This window comes from Oncorhynchus masou, chromosome 29 (assembly GCF_036934945.1).
Source record: "Oncorhynchus masou masou isolate Uvic2021 chromosome 29, UVic_Omas_1.1, whole genome shotgun sequence".
In the NCBI taxonomy this organism is placed as follows: domain Eukaryota; kingdom Metazoa; phylum Chordata; class Actinopteri; order Salmoniformes; family Salmonidae; genus Oncorhynchus; species Oncorhynchus masou.
In genome coordinates, this window is record NC_088240.1 from 23489381 (window position 1) to 23504713 (window position 15333).

General features: G+C 41.4%; 1 protein-coding gene across 2 annotated transcripts in view; it reads left to right on the top strand.

The window, feature by feature from the left end:
• Positions 1-1525: 1525 nt before the first annotated feature.
• The window catches only part of enox1 (ecto-NOX disulfide-thiol exchanger 1), a 117820-nt gene continuing 104012 nt past the window's right edge, over positions 1526-15333 (top strand). For both annotated transcript variants that reach the window (XM_064944321.1, XM_064944320.1), the window contains exon 1: positions 1526-1753. The gene's annotated coding sequence lies outside the window, so the exon portion shown is untranslated. The remainder of the gene's footprint in view (positions 1754-15333) is intronic.

Here is a 15333-nt window from a genome sequence, read left to right on the forward strand (position 1 = left end):
TTGTTGTCCTTAAGCCATTTTGCCACAACATTGAAAGTATGCTTGGGGTCATTGTCCATTTGGAAGACCCATTTGCGACCAAGCTTCAACTTCCTGACTGATGTCTTGAGATGTTGCTTCAATATATCCACATAATCCTCCTGCCTCATGATGCCATCTATGTTGTGAAGTGCACCAGTCCCTCCTGCAGCAAAGCACCCCCACAACATGATGCTTCCACCCCTGTGCTTCACGGTTGGGTCGATGCACTTCAGCTTGCAAGCGTCCCCCTTTTTCCTCCAAACATAACGATGGTCATTATGGACAAAGTTATATTTTTGTTTCATCAGACCAGAGGACATTTCTCCAAAAAGTATGATCTTTGTCCCCATGTGCAGTTGCAAACCGTAGTCTGGCTTTTTTATGGTGGTTTTGGAGCAGTGGCTTCTTCCTTGCTGAGCGGCCTTTCAGGTTATGTTGATATAGGACTCGTTTTACTGTGGATATAGATACTTTTGTACCTGTTTCCTCCAGCATCTTCACAAGGTCCTTTGCTGTTGTTCTGGGATTGATTTCCACTTTTCGCAACAGTACGTTCATCTCTAGGAGACAGAACGCGTCTCCTTCCTGAGCGGTATGACGGCTGCGTGGACCCATGGTGTTTATACTTGCGTACTATTGTTTGTACAGATGAACGTGGTACCTTCATGCATTTGGAAATTGCTCCCAAGGATGAACCAGACTTGTGGAGGTCTACACATTTTTTTCTGAGGTCTTGACTGATTTCTTTTGATTTTCCTAAAGAGGCACTGAGTTTGAAGGTAGGTCTTGAAATACATTCACAGGTACACCTCCAATTGACTCATATGATATCAACTAGCCTATCAGAAGCTTCTAAAGCTATGACATCATTTTCTGGAATTTTCCAAGTTGTTTAAAGGCACAGTCAACTTAGTGTATGTAAACTTCTGACCCACTGGAATTGTGATACAGTGGATATAAGTGAAATAATCTGTCTGTGAACAATTGTTGGAAAAATTACTTGTGTCATGCACAAAGTAGATGTCCTAACCGACTTGCCAAAACTATGGTTTGTTAACAAGAAATGTGTGGAGTGGTTCAAAACGAGTTATAATGACTCCAACCAAAGTGTATGTAAACTTCAGACTTCAACTGTAATTGCTCCTGTAAACCGCTCTGGATAAGAGCGTCTGCTAAATTATTTAAAAGAACATGTTTAAACCAATGCAAACAATGATGTAAATATGTCATTGTGTAGAGAGATCTAAGTCTCCAGTGGCCAGATAAGCGTCGGTAGGACTATTATCTAATGATGATAAACACAGAGAGCACTGTAAAGCATCTGATGGGAAGCCTCAGGAAGAAGATCGATTATCTGCAGCTATCTGTTATACATTATATACGTTATGCATCATCTATCCGACTGACTTTGTTAAGCCAAGGGACCGCAGCTTTCCTTCGGTCTTTTCTGTTTTCAGTCTGTAAACCCATTTTCCGCAACTGAAAACGTCCTTGCTAGTTTCAGAGGCAGTCAACCCGCCTGTCGAGTCTTGCACAGCGAACCGTAGATGGCGCGCGCCCAACTCGGTGTTTTTATTCGGTGGACAGGAGGAAACAGGGGCTCGCAGTGTGTCCCCACCACTCCTCCGTGAGATGCGCCAGAGAGCTCGCGGGAGGAGAGAGAGAGAAGAGGGTTGACAGTGGCGTCGCATCCGTCATTCTTCTCCTCCAGAATCACTGAAAACTTAAAACGGTAAGAAACAGGCTGGTTTCCTCGTGAAATTCCCTTGTTTTATGCGCGGCGATTTCTGTTTCTGACATTGTGTGATTGTGCTACATATGCATTGCTTGCTGTTTGTGATTTCATGCTGGGTTTCTGTATAGCACTTTGTGACACCAGCTGATGTAAAAGGGCTTTATAAATACATTTGATTTGATTTGATTTGGTATGCAGGCTATCCAACGAGAGGTTTCGCTGCTGGTAATCCCTCTTCAATTGAAGGCAGCGGTGTCACCTCTTATCCCCATCACTGCATGGCTACTACCATTAATAACCTATTGGGATATTAATAGCTGGACATGCTAGATGTGGTAATTATGTATTGAGATAAACTGATAGAGAGAGATAATGCCTCGAGCACCCTAATAGAATGCTGCCATGCCATATCAGATGTTGAATGTTTCCATTTATTCCAGGCTATGCATTTGTTGATTGAAAACGTATATATATTTTCTTATTGATTTAGAGACGTGAATATTATTCTATTCAGTTAGCCTATATAAAATACAGACTTGATAAAGGGCACGCAAGTTGATGGAAACACAAGCATAAAGTCCTAATGGCCTACTACTCAACGTAGACCCATTTCAAACGGCATTGTTTAACAAATAAGTTAGTTGCCTCTGTTTAGGTCAAAACCCCTATTCTGAATAGGCTACTTCAGTTTTCAAAAACAGGAAGATAGAAAATTGTTTGCTAAATGTCGGGTCTTTCTGGGTTTAAATCAGCCTCTCCAGTTCGCATATAGTATTTGTTTATCAATGAGTGAATAGCTATGCTACTTGAGAATGGCGTCCTTGAGAGAAAGTGGATGTTAAAGTGAATACTGGCAGTCAGCGATGCTTTGCTCTGCTGCGGTGATGGTGAGTCAAACACAACAGCTCGCTGCCTGGCGGATGCGCTTGATCATACGTCACCTGGGCAACCGATTCAGCACCATGGAGAGCAGAGAGAGGGTGGTGGGGGGGATCCTTGGGAGAACATTACTGTGGTTAGATTGGTGACACTCATAGTGCTGTATGATGGTTAAATGTAGTGAATATAACTCAGCATTAATTATACATATTCTCATTTGCGTAATGGAACCTCTGCTAAGAGCCTTATGTAAGTAACATTTTATTCCATATCTGTAGTTAGCCCCACTGTAGCTATGTGTGTCTGTTTGATTATGCAAGATAACATGAGTCCTCTACAGCTTCTATTATGTTAGGTGTGGCATCTAATGAAGAGAATTAGCATGAAGTCAGTGCAGCTGATAATGAAGGACTGATGGAAAGGTGTGAGCTTGAAGTCTATATTATAGTCATAGATATAGACAAGCTGTTGAATAGAAAAACACATTTTACACTGAGAAATACAGTAGAGAGAGAGTGTAGGGTCTAGTGGTTGAGCTAGTCTTAATTGAAAAAGGAAATGAAAATGTCCTTCTAATAATTGAAGTGTTGCAGGCTGCAATATGGCTATGAACAGCTTAAATTATATTTATTAAAGACAAAATGCAATGTTTGATGACAGTGTAATTTCAGGTTTTATTATTATTATTGCGATAGGTCTAAATAGATGGGTGAATTATGAAAGCAGAGAAGGTCCTTTCAGTGAGCCATCAAACATCCTCTACTGAAGGTCTGTGAGTGATGTTACATTAACGTGATTCAGACAACTAAATATTTACTCACAGATTGGAAGAGAGAGAGAAAGGAGGAGAAAGGGAACGAAGAGAGAAGAAACAGGGATTCATTTAACACCATAACAGCAACAGCCATATTTCTCAGGGGGCATTGTTTTTTTGGGGGAAACATATAAGTTCAGAGAACAGAATTGAAGTCTGTAAACAACAGCTTCAACCCTTAAAACAATCACCACTGAGCAGAGAGAGAGAGATAGAGAGAGATGGGAAGAGAGACTGAGGGAGTAGAAAGGGAGATTGTTGTGTCATGTTTTTTACATTCACACCTCTCTTTATTGAATGAGTATAGTGACTGTACCATGCTGTATTTATGGTATAATATAAAACCCACCATGGAGTTAACAGGATTACACTGCTGTTTCTGTTGTACTCACAAACACAGCTCTGCCTCTACTGACCCCACACCGCTCCTCACACACACAACCACTGGCACTGATTACTGTGGCATTTACTGATGAGCTGTTACATTATAGCCTGGTTCTGCCCCTTTAAATTGGTTCAATACATAATCAAGTCTACAAGTACAGACCTGATTCAGGATTTGTGTTTAAAATAAACACAGCTGTGTTTGCCATCGATCCCCAGGCCAAGGGAATTAGACCTGTTCCTCTCTCTCTCGCGCTCATCTTGTTTTTTAGTAACACTAACAGCTGGGTACTGTAGTCAAACACAAACTGAGTTTTAATGGGACAGAACACACAGCTGCTGTGTGTGTGCGAGTGCGTTAGCTGTATGTCGGTATCTTACTATTGATATGGAGTGGGATGGAGATGGACAATGCAGAGCCTAAGGAGGGGATGGTGATGGTGTTAGCCATGGCATGCCTCTCCACTCCACACACATGGACACACACACACCCACAGTGGTCCTCATTGAATTAGAAAGCTCTTCAGTCACAGTTTCATTCCCTCAGGGCTCTGGCTGCTGTTTCCTCCCTGACTGTCTCACACGGTGGTGGGAGAATCCCATGTGTGACCACTCTCCGAGATGGCCTGTGTGATGGAGTCTGTCTGTGTGTGTGAGAGCTGATCCCAGTTAGTCAAGCTGAGGCTTGGCAGCAGATCAGACCAGGCATATCTAATTGGGATTGAAGCCCATGGAAGAACAGGCAGGAAATACAATTAGCTGCCTCTCTGCCTGCCTGCCTCTCTGAACAGGAGAGAGAGGGAGAGAGAACGGGAGAGAGAGAAAAGGATAGAGAGAGAGCGAGGCAGAGGGCGAGAGAAAAAAGAGAGGGAGAGAGAGAGAAAGAAAGAGACAATTTCCCTCTTGAGGCTTTTAAGGCAGTGGGGGTTAGTTCTCCCAGCTATGCGCCAATCAGGGTGTTTTCGTCTTCTGTGCGTGTGTGTGTTGAAACTGCAATGTAATCTGTCTTTCATCTCTCTAACTTTCTTATTTTTTATATCTGTAAAAGAGGGGCCTCAGTATTGACACGGTATGCATGTTCATAAAATATAATGATGCATCTGTGAATCAATCTAATGAACATAATGCAAAAATCCCCATTAAAATCTGTCAGTTTAAGCTAGAGATATAAAAATTGTTTTGCCTATGTCGGCCGTCCGCATCTGCTGTGGAAAGTGGCAGCACAACAGCACTGTTTGTCAGACCAGGAGACGTTCACAAAAACATCTGTAGCCTCCGAACGGTTTGGCCTACTAATATAACCTCTATAAGAAATGACACTCTCAGGAACATGATAACTGTCACAGGACTCCTCTGAAGGTAACCCAGTACCGGTTTAAAAATGAATGGAATTATGGAGGTAGATTTGTTTCAACAAAAAAAGAGGTTAAATGTGTCCAGCAAACAAAAATATTTCCTGAGCTTTCTTAGATCTCCTAGATATAGAACAGACAATTCAAAACCTTATTCCTCATGATGTTTTGGGGGGGGTCTGTTTTTCCATGTATGAATGTGTTTCTATGGGCTTCTGTAGTAAGGCCCAAATTCAATATTTTATCAAATAATTAGTGTATATATTTTTTGATATATATAGGGCTCCTAAAATTCAAAATCAAATAGCTTAATGATCCATGGTATGACTATCTTAAAACAATTCCATATGTCAGCCCAGTCACATGTTCTTTTGGTTGAAGTTGTTTTTATTTCTGTAGTGTAGAGCAGTTATTTCTGTAGTGTAGATCAGTTATTTCTGTAGAATAGAGCAGTTATTTCTGTAGAGTAGAGCAGTTATTTCTGTAGTGTAGAGCAGTTATTTCTGTAGAATAGAGCAGTTATTTCTGTAGAGTGGAGCAGTTATTTCCTTAGAGTAGAGCAGTTATTTCTGTAGAGTGGAGCAGTTATTTCTGTAGTGTAGAGCGGTTATTTCTGTAGAATAGAGCAGTTATTTCTGTAAATTAGAGCAGTTATTTCTGTAGAATAGAGCAGTTATTTCTGTAGAGTGGAGCAGTTATTTCTGTAGAGTAGAGCAGTTATTTCTGTAGAGTAGAGCAGTTATTTCTGTAGAGTAGAGCAGTTATTTTTCTATAGAGTAGAGCAGTTATTTCTGTAGAGTAGAGCAGTTATTTCTGTAGAGTAGAGCCATTATTTCTGTAGAGTAGAGCAGTTATTTCTGTAGAGTAGAGCAGTTATTTCTGTAGAGTAGAGCAGTTATTTCTGTAGAGTAGAGCAGTTATTTCTGTAGAGTAGAGCAGTTATTTCTGTAGAGTAGAGCAGTTATTTCTGTAGAGTAGAGCAGTTATTTCTGTAGAGTTGAGCAGTTATTTCTTGAGAGTAGAGCCATTATTTCTGTAGAGTAGAGCAGTTATTTCTGCAGAGTTGAGCAGTTATTTCTTGAGAGTAGAGCAGTTATTTCTGTAGAATTGAGCAGTTCTAGTTAATTGGCTGTGGTCTAGCACAGTGCCTTTTCAATCTGGTTTAAATCCTATTTTCCTTTAAAATGGAGAGAATACTGTGGCAGATCTTTTGAGGGGTAATTTTCCACTTCTCCGGTGATATTTAAGTCCTTTAACTAGGCTAGGGTCTGGCTGGCTGTTTGTATGTGTGTGTTTATGTGTGCGGTGTGTTTTGTGAGTCTTGCTTTCCTGGACTGTCTTCATTTGTCTTTGGAGTGAGGTGTGTGTACATGCAGTGTTTAAAGTTGAAATGTTTTTTGTCACGTGCACAGGATACAGCAGGTGTAAATCAGTACAGTGAAATTCTTACTTGCAAGCTCTTTCCCAATTATGCAATATTCAATATCAAGTTAAGAAGAAAAAATATAAAGTAAGAAAACACGAGAAATAAGATAAACACAATAATGCAAGCTATAAACAGTGCCAGTACCATAATTACAATTTTTCGGGCCTTCCTCAGACACCGCCTGGTATGAATGTCCTGATAGCTGGGAGCTCGCCCCCAGTGATTGTGCTGGGCCATTCGCACCTCGCTCAGTAGAGCCTTGCGGTCGAGGGTGGTGCAGTTGCCAAACCAGGCAGTAATGCAGCTGGTCAAGATGCTCCCGATAGTGCATCTGCACTCCCTGTGTGTATGTGACATATTAGAGGGGTTAAACAGGGGTTCCGTAGATAAGGACCAGATTCTTGCTCTTCCTCGTAAAGGAGAAGAATAGAGAACGACTGTTGGATACAGACAGATGTTAGGAGATAGGGGACTGCTCATCTCCCTCCTCTATCAACTACTGTTAGTTGATGTGCTTTCTCTCTCACGGTCATCATCCAGGACACACACACACACACACACACAAATACTGACCCACTCCCCCTGTGGTCATCTTATGATGACAGCAGAAGCCATCATGAGTGGGGTTTGATACGTATCTATCTAACATTCATCTTGGGTGTCGCACACACATCTATTTCACCAGTCAGATTAGCCTTGGTGCTGTTTTTTCTCTCCCTTTGATGCATTGCTAGAAATAGAAATACAATATTCTGGGTTGTTCCGTGGGAATCCTTATAAGAACATTCAGTCCCAGATGTTTTTAACATTTCTATCTTCAAGGCATGTATTTTGTTGTTAGAAAGAGGGAGCGAAGAGGGTTTGCAATGGATTTACTGCCATGTGGAGGTATTATTAGTATGATAGATGTTTAGAAATATTTCACAAGTTGTTGGACAGAATAAGTACCATGAATACAGTGGACTACATTTTCAGTTAATTAAAGAAAGGACCTTAGTTGTCCCCTCTGTGGTGACCATCGGCCAACCAAGCCATCTTAAGGTTTTGGTACTTGTTCTCTCTCTACTGGCTAGACAGGGACTGCCATAGATACTGCAGCGCATCTGAGGGTATCACACTGTTGGGATAACTCAAAGTTGTATGTGTGTGTGCATGTACAATACCAGTCAAAAGTTTTAGAACACCTACTCTTTCAAGGGTTTTTATTTTTTACTATTTCCAACATTGCAGAATAATAGTGAAGACATCAAAACGATGAAATAACACATATGGAATGATGTAATAACAAAAAAGTGTTAAACAAATCAAAATATATTTTATCTATTTTATCCACCCTTTGCCTTGATGACACCTTTGCACACTCGTGGCATTCTCTCAACCAGCTTCATGAGGTGGTCACCTGGAATGCATTTCAATTAACAGGTGTACCTTGTTAAAAGTTAATTTGTGGAATTTCTTTCCTTCTTAATGCATTTGAGCCAATCAGTTGTGTTGTGACAAGGTATGGGTGGTATACAGAAGATCGCACTATTTGGTAAAAGACCAAGTCCATATTGTGGCAAGAACAGCTCAAATAAGCAAAGAGAAATGACAGTCCATCATTACTATAAGACATGAAGGTCAGTCAAGTTTCTTCAAGTGCAGTCAAAAAAAACATGAAGCGCTATGATGAAACTGGCTCTCAGGAAAAGAAGATCAAGAGTTACCTTTGCTGCAGACGATAAGTTCATTAGTTACCAGACTCAGAAATTGCAGCCCAAATAAATGCTTTACAGAGTTCAAGTAACAGACATATCTCAACATAAACTGTTCAGAGGAGACTGCGTGAATCAGGCCTTCATGGTCATATTGCTGCAAAGACTTCGCTACTAAAGGACACCAATAATAAGAAGAAACTTGCTTGGGCCAAGAAACACAAGCAATGGACATTAGACCGTTGGAAGTCTATCCTTTGGTCTGATGAGTCCAAATTTTAGTGTCTTTGTGAGACGCAGAGTAGGTGAACGGATGATCTCCGCATGTGTGGTTCCCACAGTGAGCCATGGAGGAGGAGGTGTGATGGTGTGGGGGTGCTTTGCTGGTGGCACTGTTGGTAATTTATTTACAATTCAAGGCACACTTACAATTTACAATTCAAACCACAGCATTCTGCAGTGATACGCCATCCCATCTGGTTTGCGCGTAGTGGTACTATCATTTGTTTTTCAACAGGACAATGACCCAACACACCTCTAGGCTGTGTAAGGGCTATTTGATCAAGAAAGAGAGTGATGGAGTGCTGCGTCAGATTATCTGGCCTCCACAATCACCCAACCTCAAACCAAATGGGATGAGTTGGACCGCAGAGTGAAGGAAAAGTAGCCAAGAAGTGCTCAGAATATGTGGGAACTCCTTCAAGAATGCTGGAAAAGCATTCCAGGTGAAGCTGGTTGAGAGAATGCCAAGAGTGTGCAAAGCTGTCATCAAGGCAAAGGGTGGCTACTTTGAACAATCTCAAATATAAAATATATGTTAATTTGTTGAACACTTTTTGGTTACTACATGATTCCATTTGTGTTATCTCATAGTTTGATGTGTTCACTATTATTCTACAATGTAGAAAATGGTAAAAATAAATAAAAACCCTTGAATGAGTAGGCGTGTCCAAAAGTTTGAATGGTACTGTATGTTTGCATGCATAGCTGCGTGCATGTTTGTCTGTTTTGGGTTCACTCCAAGGTTTGGTTAGTGTAGCATCATATAAAACGTCCTGATCAGTAAAGATCCATGTTAGACTGAGGCCAGAACATTTAGTGATGTTCATGATGTTATGATATGTCAGGACTGTGGTATGGAGAGTGCAGTGTGTGAGTAAAATATCAACAAATTCAGACAAAGACAGTCCAACAGTCCAACACCTACTTATGGAAAGAATGATTCCACTGCTACAGTGTGCCAAATCAAATCAAAGTGTATTTGTCCTGTGCGCCGACTACAACAGGTACAGTGAAATGCTTATTTACAGGCTCTAACCAATGGTGCGGGGAAAAAAGGTGTGTGTGTGTGTGTAGGTAAGTAAAGAAATAAAACAGTAAAAAGACATTTGAAAATAAGAGTAGCAAGGCTCTATACAGACACCTGTTAGTCAGGCTTATTGAGGTAGTACGTACATGTAGATATGGTTAAAGTAACTATGCATATGTGATGAACAGAGAGTAGCAAGGCTATATACAGACACCTGTTAGTCAGGCTTATTGAGGAAGTATGTACATGTAGGTATCATTAACGTGACTGTGCATATATGATGAACAGAGAGTAGCAAGGCTATATACAGACACCTGTTAGTCAGGCTTATTGAGGTAGTATGTACATGTAGGTATCATTAACGTGACTGTGCATATATGATGAACAGAGAGTAGCAGAAGTGTAAAAAGAGGGGTTGGCAGGTGGTGGGACACAATGCAGATAGCCCAGTTAGCCAATGTGCGGGAGCACTGGTAGGTCGGGCCAATTGAGGTAATATGTACATGAATGTATAGTTAAAGTGACTATGCATATAAGATAAACAGATAATAGCAGCAGCGTAAAAGAGGGGTTGGGGGGGGGGCACATAATGCAAATAGTCCGGGTAACCATTTGGTTACCTGTTCAGGAGTCTTATGGCTTGGGGGTAAAAACTGTGTGAAGCCTTTTTGTCCTAGACTTGGCACTCCGGTACCGCTTACCATGCAGTAGTAGAGAGAACAGTCTATGACTGGGTTGGCTGGGGTCTAAGACAATTTTTAGAGTCTTCCTCTGACACCGCGTGGTGTAGAGGTCCTGGATGGCAGGGAGCTTTGCCCCAGTGATGTACTGGGCCGTACGCACTACCCCCTGAAGTGCCTTGCGGTCGGAGGACGAGTAATTGCCGTACCAGGCAGTGAAGCAACTGATCAGGATGCTCTCGATGTTGCAGCATGTGTGTGTCTGTGTGTGCATGTTACTGCTTATGTGTTTTTATTGTGTATTTCTCTGTGTGAATACTGGCGTGTGTATTTATCTGTGTGTGTGTGTGTGTGTGTGTGTGTCTGCACAGCGGTAGTACATTGAGCCAGTATAGAGACAGTGAGGGATGTGTCCTTATTACAGGCCAGTCTACCAGTGGGAACAAAGAATGATCATTGCAGTCAGTCTGTAACACTGGGAACAAGCTGCCTCTCTCTGCTAGCCTGACAGAGACACACACTGCTGCTGTCACTACACTGACTGGGCTTGACTGCTGGAATAGCCTCAATCTTTCTCTTTCCATCCCATACAAATGTTGAATCGAAAGAGATGGAAGTACTGCAGCATGCCTGTATTGTGAGAGGTGTAGGTTTTTATTAAAACAATTATTAAGGGAGGAAGATGAGAACAGTTGCATTAGCATGGTGCTATCCAGGATTAGGGCAATCATCCCGAGAAACAGACTGACTACCTGAAGCAGCCACATTGATCTGCTCTCCTCTCTCAGATCCTCTGTCTCTACAACCCATCCCCCATCCCCTCTCCTTCCCCATCTCCCTCTACTTCCCCATCCCCCTCTCCTTACCCATCTCCTTCCCCATCCCCCTCTCCTTCCCCATCCACCTCTCCTTCCCCATCCCCCTCTCTTTTCTCTCACCATCCTCTCTCCCACTCCTTCCTCTCTCCTATCCTCATCTCTCTGTCCTCTGTGTCCTTGGGTGGAGAGGGACTGGCTGGGAGAAGGCACTGAGATATTTAGGCGGAGAGCAGGTTGAAGCTCAGTGTTAAATTCATATCTCCCTACTATTATATCAAAAGCAATATGACACCAATCTCAATGAAATTTGCAAATTAACTTGATTGGCTAGCAACTCGGTCGATCAGCAACTCAACAACACAAACAGTGCGCCGCCTGCACCAGCCAGGCAGCAGCCAGTGAAGATAAGAAGTGGTTGAGGACAAAACTAGGCTATAGATATCTATATCTTGCTACTCAAGCTGAGGTTAATCAATAAATGCATACAGATAAATTGTTCAACATGAAAATATTGTTGTTATTATTAGTGAGCTGAAAGTGGTTTTGTTTTGATTAGCTAACGTAACGTTATACCACAGATAGAATACCAGTCAGATGAGAGTTGTCAGGCTAGCTAACCAACAAACGAGGAAAGCTAGCTAGCTATTTTTTTGCCAAGGAAGTTTTTTTTATATAAGGCTGAAGTCATCTGTGTAAACAAACAAGGAAGCTAGCGAACATCCTTGCCTGCTATAGCCAGTTAGCTAGCTAACTAGTTAACAAGTAACAACCCAATGTTGAAAATAACTGATATCCCACATTCTTCCAAAGCATAGGTACTATAGCTAGCTAGCTAAGTAAAGTTCATTGTCAACACCAAACTTTGGGAAATTGCCACGGTGCTAATTTATAATACATCATGCAATGGGCATTGCTCATTTAACGTTAGCTACTCCATACAGTCAAATTGGCTTGCTTGTTAACGTTACGTGTGCAATCAGATTTCGGCATTTAACATAACAGCTGCTAGCTAGCTAGCCTCGACCAAGATCAGCCGTGCCTCTCCCAACACAAACTGTTGCTGATAAAAATAAGAAGCAGTTAGCAAGCTAGCACACCAGACAGACATGTTGTATTCGACGATCCAAAGCTAACGTTAGCTAGCGTTACTAACCTTACCTTATGCATTAATTAAGTCCTCTACCTCCTCTCTAAATGCAATTTTCTTCTTGTCATTATAATCCAAATTTGCACTGATTGATCAATACAGTATCAAGTTACTTTTTAGTGTGTTCCTAAAAATCTAAATTCGCACTTTGTGTGAGTGCACCCAGTTTAAACAAAAACATAATTGCTTGCTAGCACAACCGCACTGTGCGCAGTCAAAAGAAAATGCCATACTTGCTAACCTGGTTAGAGCTAACTCTAGAAATTAGACTGTTTTCAACACATTAACTGTTTTAGATAATTCCTTTTTAACCAAGCAAGATAAATAAATGTTCAGTCAGTACCGAGTGAATGAACAACAAAAACATTGTGCAACAAAAGCTTCCTGTCATCACCAGACTGTTCATGTAACTAGTGTCAAGTTATTATGTTTAAAACAAGGTTCGTAGCGTGACAGTTAGTGCCACTGCCCTGGGAACTGCAGGTCCTGAGTTCCCCTCTCGGAGGATACATTTTGACAAATTCTCTTTAGTGTATGGTTTTGACACACAGTGCTTATTCACATTTATTACGTGGCTCTTAGAAGGGCCTTTAGGTTCTTGGAGTGGCAGTGAGTGTGGTTGTGTGTACAACTGAGTGCGTCATGCCAGAACGGAGGAGCTCTCAGACCCTCAAGGAAGAAAGAGGTCGTTGCCCTCATCCGTGAGATGCACACCATCCCTACAGTACTGCCCAGGGACACAGGGCTTTATGGCAGCGTGGCGGATTGTGGGCAGTGCCTGTCACTGAGAAATGCAACTGGCCCATGTGGAACCGACAAACAACATATGCCAATTCAAATGCACGCAGTACACATGGTACTTTGCACACTATCAATACTTAAAATGTTTGTTCTGTTCCAAATCTGTGAGTACTCCCAAATGTTTTCATATTTATACTGATATTTATAAATGAGGACATGTGTGCTCTTTTACTGGAGCTGGATAACTGTGTACAGCATTACTGAGGACATTTGGAGCGGAAGTTTTGTCTTCAACCAGCACCTATCCAATTTCAGATTTGTAAATATGTCTATACTTTTTCTTAAGAGTTTTGTACTTGTCTAATGACTGTACTTGTCTAATTACAGACGCACAAATATCATACCCCCAAGACATGCTAACCTCTCACCATTACAATAACAGGGAGGCTAGCTTTTTTTTGGGGGGGGGAGTATGCGTTTCTCACTCATCATTATTCACGATTCATTCAGGATTATTCGTAATCATAGTAGCATCCACATTAATCTATTTTTATTTAACCTTTATTGAACTAGACAAGTCAGTTAAGAACAAATTTACAATGCCGGCCTACCTCGCCAAACCCGGACAATGCTGGGCCAATTGTGCGCCACCCTATGGGACTCCCAATCACGACCAGATGTGATACAGCCTGGATTCAAACCAGGGACTGTAGTGACGCCTCTTGCACTGAGATGCCGTGCCTTAGACCACTGATCCACCCTGGAGCAGTGGTGAAGCATATCATGGTCCTATTGACAATAAAAGTCACTCCTAAATGACACAATACATTATTTACCATTCATTTCTATTGGGCACAAAATACTCTGAAACATAACCAAATCAAACAGAAACAAATGTGTAGAGTCACAAGCTTGATGTAATCATTGCGTGCTAGGAATATGGGACCAAATACTTAACTTTGTACTACTTCAATATACTGTACATATAACTGACTTTGTTCCAATACTTTTGGTTCCCTAAAATAGGGGACTGTGTCCAAAAAGTGCTGTGATTTCTAAACGGTTTACCAGATATGGATGAAAACACCCTCAAATTAAAGCTGGCAGTCTACACTTTCACCTCATAGTCACTGTTTGATTTCAAATTGAAATGTTTGGAGTATAGAGCCAAAATAAGAAAAACTGCTTCACTGTCCCAATAATTACATAGAGCATCGTATGTATATAATTTGTATATATCATTTGTATATATTTTTAGATAGGCCTAGTGTAAATTGGAATTACTGTTGCAACACCATATTTTTTGCAAAAATAAAAACAAGTGCAAACATAACTTTAAGCTACACATTATTTTGACAGAGGCACTGAACTGTCCGTTGATCAGCACAGCAACTGATAAAACATAACCAAACACAAGTGGTTTTGAACTTATGTCAATATTACACAGATAAGCTAACAGTTACAGAAATCAGGACTGCTGACAGGCTCTAGCTGAGCTACTGTGTCCAACACACCACCACCCGTTGTTATGTTGGGCACCTGCTGAACAAAAAATCCTGTAATTATGTTTTGCTAAAGTAAAGGTTTAAGGAAATACGAATGCACCACATTACTACAAGACAAAACAGCACAATCAAGCCGGATGGTCTTGTAAGTATAAAAGTAAAGTTTGCTTCCATTTAATAATGATAAGGTCTTACTGTGGTGTGTGAAGACTCCAATATTTTACCTTGTATTCAGTACAAATCAATAATTGTGGAAGCACCTCCTCTAAGAGTATGAATTAGGCTGTTTGAGAAGGTTTGAATACTAAGCAACCTGCCTACACATAGTCTGAAGTACAATACCAACATACGTGTAGCTACTGTAGTATGTCAAAGCTGTGTGCTGGAAAACCTTGGTAGAGCATGGGTGGCATAGGCATTGTGGTGCCTGTGAATTTCTTTTCTTTTTTGGCTTCAGACCAATGCCTATTCTCACTTAAACATGTTTTTTTTGGTTTTTAATATGCTTTTTAGCGTAAGACAGGGACATGGGCATTCAAAGGTGGTGTGTGTGTGTGTGTGTGTGTGTGTGTGTGTGTGTGTGTGTGTGTGTGTGTGTGTGTGTGTGTGTGTGTGTGTGTGTGTGTGTGTGTGTGTGTGTGCGTGCGCGCGTGCGTGCGTGCGTGCGTGTGTGTGTGTGTGTGTGTGTGTGTGTGTGTGTGTGTGTGTGCGCGTGCGCGCACAGAGCCCTGCATGCTGCTGTGGGTTGATGGGATGTCTCTGGACAGTAATGGACGGTGAGAAAGGAAGGAATCATCGTGCCTGTCTGTCTTTTCTATGACTGTGTGT